The sequence below is a fragment of the Saccostrea echinata genome, unplaced genomic scaffold (genome assembly GCF_033153115.1).
Source record: "Saccostrea echinata isolate AGI-Se365-2 ecotype Australia unplaced genomic scaffold, CSIRO_AGI_Sech_v1 ptg000056l, whole genome shotgun sequence".
NCBI classification, from domain to species: Eukaryota; Metazoa; Mollusca; class Bivalvia; order Ostreida; family Ostreidae; genus Saccostrea; species Saccostrea echinata.
Window position 1 is genome coordinate 1,339,101 of NW_026889805.1, and position 6,217 is coordinate 1,345,317.

The following is a 6,217-nucleotide window of genomic DNA, read 5'->3' on the forward strand; positions in this document are numbered from 1 at the left end:
CAATCAAATATTTAAAAAATGTGGTAGACTGTGTTTTTTTAATTTCAAGTTCACTAGAATATATCGAGTAGCCTTACGAATAAACTAATAAAGGGACAAAAATTAGTTCCCACCGGAATATCAACAGATACTTGGAAGGCCTGGTCTAAAAAGGTAACTTCAACATCCTATTAATATCAGCTTCTGACTACATCTGATTAAAATCAGAATGATTTTGAAATGAAAAGGGTGGAGATAACGATTGATCTAAGAAAAAAAAAATGAAATAAGAGCAAAGTAATTTTTAGGTATCCTATAACAAGAGATGAAAATTTCTGAATTCAACTTTTTATTAAAAACAGGATGTGTTTGTGAAACACTGATGCCCCCGAATGGCAACTTATAGCGAAGGTTAAACTTTCTCAAATGCAAATCAAATATGTTGGTACCAAAAGTAAGGTCTCGAAGAATATACCTGTGATATATGAAAGCAAGAGCAGCAACAATTGAAAATATATGGAAAAGATTAAAGTTTTTCAAAAGTGATTCAAACATCAAGGTCATGGTCAAAATTAATGGTAAAGGAAAAGTCTTCTCACAGGAAATACACATGTGAAATATGAAAGCCTTAGCATCAACCATTCAAAAGTTTTGGCCAAGATTAAAGTTTCTCAAAAGTAGGTCAAACTCCAAGGTCAAAAGGTCAAATATGTTGGTATCAAAGTTAAAACTTGTCACAAGGATAACATATGTGAAGTATGAAAGCCCTATCACCAACTGTTCAAAAGTTATGGCCAAGGTAATTTTTTTTCAAAAGTAGGTCAAACTTCAAGGTCAAGATCAAAGGGTCAAAATACTTGGTTTCCAAAGAACGGTCTTGTCACAAGGATTACATATGTAAAGTAGAAAAGCCCTAGCACCAACTGTTCAAAACTTATAGCCAAGGTTAAAGTTTTCGAAAAGAAAGTCAAACTCCGAGGTCAAAATGTCAAAGTTCTGGTATCCAAAGAAAGGTCTTGTCACAAGAATTACATATGCGAAGTAAGAGTGCCCTAGCACTGTTCAAAATTTATGTCCAAGGTTAATGTTGGGTAAAATTTTGCAAAACTGGGTCAAAATCCAAGGTCAAGGTCAAAAGGTCAAATATGATGGAATACACATGTGAAATATCAAAGCCATAGCTTCAACAAATCAAAAGTTATGGGCAAGGTTAAAGTTTTTGCTGACAAACAAACAGACAGGTAGACAGACAGACGGACAGGGCAAAAACTATATGCCCCCGAATCTTCGATTACAGTGGCATAAAACAATATTGTTCATATCTTCAAAATCTTGGTATTTAGTTTATCATTGAGAATACTTGTGAAAAGCGTTGAAGCGTCATACCTTTGATATCTTTGGTTTAGGAAAAAAAATAATGTGTTTTCAAATTTTCTAAAGTTCTCTTGAGTTGAATTGATAAATGAGTAGTAATGAATATGCTTGCTTCTTCTTTTTTTTTAAAAAAAAGTGAACAAAGTGCAAAATACAAGGATGAGGTTATCTCCCGTGAAGATCACCATTACCAGGGAATTTCAAAAACAGGTATTGTTTGATAGATATTCGTTGTAAACAAGTTCACTATATGTGAATTTTGTCAAATATTTTCCATTTTTGGAAAAATATGAGAAACAAAAAGGCTTATCTTTGACGCCTATACACAACTGGTATAATAAAATCTAAAAATTACATTGAACCTCTGAATGTATTTGAAATCAATATCGATACTTTGGTTTGATATCAATCTGAATTTCATCGGAATATGCTAATATTACTTTTTCGTTTCTTTTTTAGAAACGACTGATACAAATGTTTATGAAAAGATCAAAGGTAATATATGAAATATCACAAAAAGAAACAATTTTTTAAATCTATTACGTATTGTATGTACTTAAGCAATGAATAATTACTTCTCTCCATTTCAGACTCTCATAAAGCAGAAAACAGGTATTTATGAAAATTTATCAAACATTTAATTTGCAAATACCTTTACATTCTGGAAATCTCTTGCATATCAGCGACATCATATTATGATGCTGCAATGCACTCGTGATAAACCATACATTTTTCTCTGAAATTTCATACATAAAGGTCATTGAAGTATGATAAGCGTTATTAAAAACATTTGTTAGCAAAATTATATCATTTCCTTTTAGAGTACAATACCTTGAATTAAGTGATGTGTCAGAAGTCCATAAGAAAAATGAAAAAGACAATACTCTAGGTAAGTATAGTTATTATAACAGTAATCAGAATTAATGTTTTTATATTTCACAAATAAATTAAAGGGACCCTCGCCTGATCAGATATAAAAACTAGAAATTTGTAAATAATACTTGATAAGACATCCTACAAACATTATTTAAATAAAGAATAGACATCAAATTTTCTTTGTTTTAAAGAGCATGCTTTGAATATGAGCAATATTTAAACCGAGACAAGCTACTCACACATAAATGGATGTTACAGGGATTTCAACAACATCGTTTAAAATCAGCCTTTCGTAACTTCTGTGGTCGTAATTTTGACTTAATTAGCAATGAAAAGGGTGAAGATACACTGTAACAAACAGTGATTGATATTAAAAATTCTATAAACAATACAAAACTGTGAAAGTGGCAAAAACACGGACCCCTGGAAATTTCAGAGGTAAGATTAGGTGTCTAGGATGAGTAACATAACCTATAACTGGGTCGTATTTTGGCTGATTTGTTTCATACCAATTGTTATACCTTTGTTTTTGTTCTAAATTTGACTACAGAATATTCCCTCTACTTGATGAAATATATGGAGATAACGAACAGTATTCATGTTCAAAAGTCCATTCAAACAATACAGATCAAGAGCAGAGCAACCACGGACCTCTAAAAGATCATAGGTGGGATCAGGTGCCATGAAGGAGATCAATAAACAGGGCTTACGGCGGTTGTGACCGGTCAACAGTGAACGTTACTTCTTATAGGTATCTGATCCCACCTCTGAAATTTCCGTGTTTGTACCCTGTTCACAGATTTGTATTGTTCGACGTTTGTATGAGATCGATCACTGTTCGTTATCTTCACCCTTCTTCATTCAAAGTAAATGAAATGCTTGTCGCAGATCATTATTTGAATTATACAATTTTGTATATAAGTAAAATAATGTTTTCAGCTCCTCATTCATAAGGAGCCAAATCAATATTGTTTATGAATTGTATGTGTTTTATTTTGTTTTCAATTTTCTCATTGCAGGTAATGAGAGTGATTACTCCAACATTAAATAGGCTGAAAGGAAAATAAGAAAGAATACAATGATAATGATAATCATAATTTAAATTAACTCATTGCACATAATTACTGTAAAAGGGGAACCTTTAATGATAGAAAACGAATTTCCCTCAAATAAAAAAGGTGGACTTTTACACTAAAGAAGAACTAATCATGTAATTAAAAATGTAATAGAAAACATTTTTAAACTGTGATATATGTTTTAGTGTCCTATATTCTTCGAAAGATTTTAGAAAACCTTTTTCAACTATAAATTTGAAGAAAAAAAAAATCAGGTATGCGTGAAGTACTTAAAGTACCTCGGCATTATCCTTTTATCTTATAATTCAAAATTGTGGCCATAATATGAAAATAATATTTTTGAACCAGTTCCATTAACTCGATGTAATAACCAAGTGAAATTCAATAAAGTTTTTTTTAAATCCAAATTGTTCATTTATGAATAGATATATTTTTGTCTCTTTTTAGCTGACATGTTATATACTAATTGTTAGACTTTTGTTTTTATATTACACTTTACTACGGAATGTTCGTGATCTGAGTGTGATGAATTTCCCCATATTGTTAGACAGTAATCCATGGTAGAAATAACACAGGCATTATAAAACTTGTTTGTTTGAATAGGAATATATGTTTAATTCTATGGATAGATATTTTTTCGTGATAGACAAACAATTTTGTCAATATGCACATTGTAGTGTGACTAATTATCTGTATATACTCCAAGGCATATCTAATGTGTAATATTGTCTATTTTTTATTTGAAATGCAGAGACAAAAATCATGCTCTGAGAAATTAGATTTCTTCTATATGTACCGATTAACATGCTTTTAATTTATGTAGGATTTAGAAGCATTTGATTCTGAGAGCACCATTTTTCTATACAAGCAAAATATCTATTGATAATGCATTTACAATAGATTGGAAATCTTTCCCGAGGCGTTTACAGTGACATAGCCCGGGAATAAATCTATGTCAGATTTATTAATGCATAAAGAAAAAATGCCTGACTGACGTTTTTCTAATTGTTAGCCATTATTTACACACTGAATTGTGAACGGATTTTTCCGTTTTTCCCGATCATGTGATCGGTCCGCAGGGACTGCGCTCCTACATGACACCTGATCCCACCTCTGATATTTTTGGAGGTCCGTGTTTGCCCTTCTCCCAATTTGTGTTGTAAATGGACTTTGAGCTTGAAAACTGTTCGTTATCTCCATTGTTCATTATTTATGTCAGAAACATGAAATATATGGGGATAACGAACAGTATTCAAGCTCAAAAGTCCATTCAGACATGATAAATCTGCATCTTTTCAGGTAGGTATTTCCGAGACAAAATTTTCGATATGCGGATGTCTTCCCTAAATATCGAGCACAATAATTTTATTTCGGTATTATCACATTGTCTGGTCTCACATTTTCTGTTGTTGGCAGCATCATTTTAATGAGCAAGAATGATTATATACCGGAAAGGTTTTAGGTCGGTTCCCGGGAAAATTCTCTTCTTTATATCGGACAGCCTTGTCCCTCTGTTTTTTAACAGTCCACAGTTGATTCTCTTGAGGATGGAACTACCAATAATTAATATAGATTTTCCAGACGATATGCCTGACTCTTGTTCTGGTTCTCTCACGGGATTGCTGTATGTTGACTGAGTCTTTTGGTCAGTCGTGGTTTTAGGAGATGCTGAAGATTCTATTGTCTCCACTCTAACACACTTTGTTGTCTGTTCACACCTTTCATTTTTTAATTTTAAAGTCCTGTATGTCGACCGCTTTAGCTTTTGTGAGTGGTTCTCTTGTTTGAGTAGATGCATCTACTGACCTAATTTTTTTGATTTGTAGAGAATGCAACTCAATTTTTGGCCTGACAACTTCTTCAGAAAGATCAGAAACAGTTTTTGTCAGTTTTTGAATAATCTGAAAACTATCAATATTGCAGCTCTGACATTTTCTAGTTTCCACATTTTGCGATTTGCAAAGTTTGGGAGTTGAAATATTTTGTAGTTTGACCATTCTTTCAATTCTATTAAGTTCAGTTATTAGCAGGTGACGAATATTTTCGATGAAATCTCTTAGTCAGTTAAATTTTCACTGCCTTGAATGTGAATTGTTTTAATTGATTAATAAAGTGTAGCTGAAACATGACTATTACTTGATTTGTAGATGTTTTTATTTTTCTTTTTAAATTTTTGATAAGCTTATCATATTGATAGTTAAAAAGTATCGCTCTTGTGTTGAATTTCACTTGTAAGGAGACCGACTCTTGTACATCAAGTAAGGAATCTTTGTCGTTAAAAGTTTACTCGGAATATTCTTATGAAAATGAAAGTCCAAACGTATCCAAAATAGAGCTAAATAAACTTGTATTTTCATTAAAATTACTGGACTCCATTAATAAGCATGATCAGCAGCATAAGTAATTACTGATAAGAAGGAGCATTGTACATGTAACATACCTCAGGTCATCTCGAGGTCTTTTCAACTGATGAAGTTGGAGATTTTGAGAATCCATATCTTATTTGCACCACTTCTAGAATGAGCATATACCATAGAGCCACAGTCTCCACAGAGACTTCAGATTTACATTTACAGTATATGTCACTCTTATCTTGATCATTTTGTATTGTGTCCTTTAGGAAATTTAAATTAAACGCGATATAGTTTTTATATAAAAATACAGTCATAGTGATTTTTATTACGCTTTCATATAATTCATATTAGATACAATGTATGACCTTAAAATATGAATATTCACTATACAGAGTTCCCCAACCAGTCAAATCTTTTGTTGATGCAAGTACAAGCATAAATACTTAGCCGGAACACGGAAGATTTTCTCTTTGCAACGGCTTAATGTTTATGTGTATAATTGTGACATTTTTCTTGTTTATTGACGAAGATAAGTAGGAAAATTGCTATTCAATACAT

At 31.9% G+C, this 6,217-nt stretch overlaps 1 long non-coding RNA gene across 1 annotated transcript; it reads left to right on the forward strand.

The window, feature by feature from the left end:
• Window positions 1–1,496: 1,496 nt before the first annotated feature.
• LOC133173435 (uncharacterized) lies at window positions 1,497–1,961 on the forward strand. The gene is made up of 3 exons (XR_009719046.1): window positions 1,497–1,563; window positions 1,813–1,848; window positions 1,944–1,961. It is a non-coding gene; the product is annotated as an uncharacterized LOC133173435 (long non-coding RNA).
• The last annotated feature ends 4,256 nt before the right edge of the window (window positions 1,962–6,217 follow it).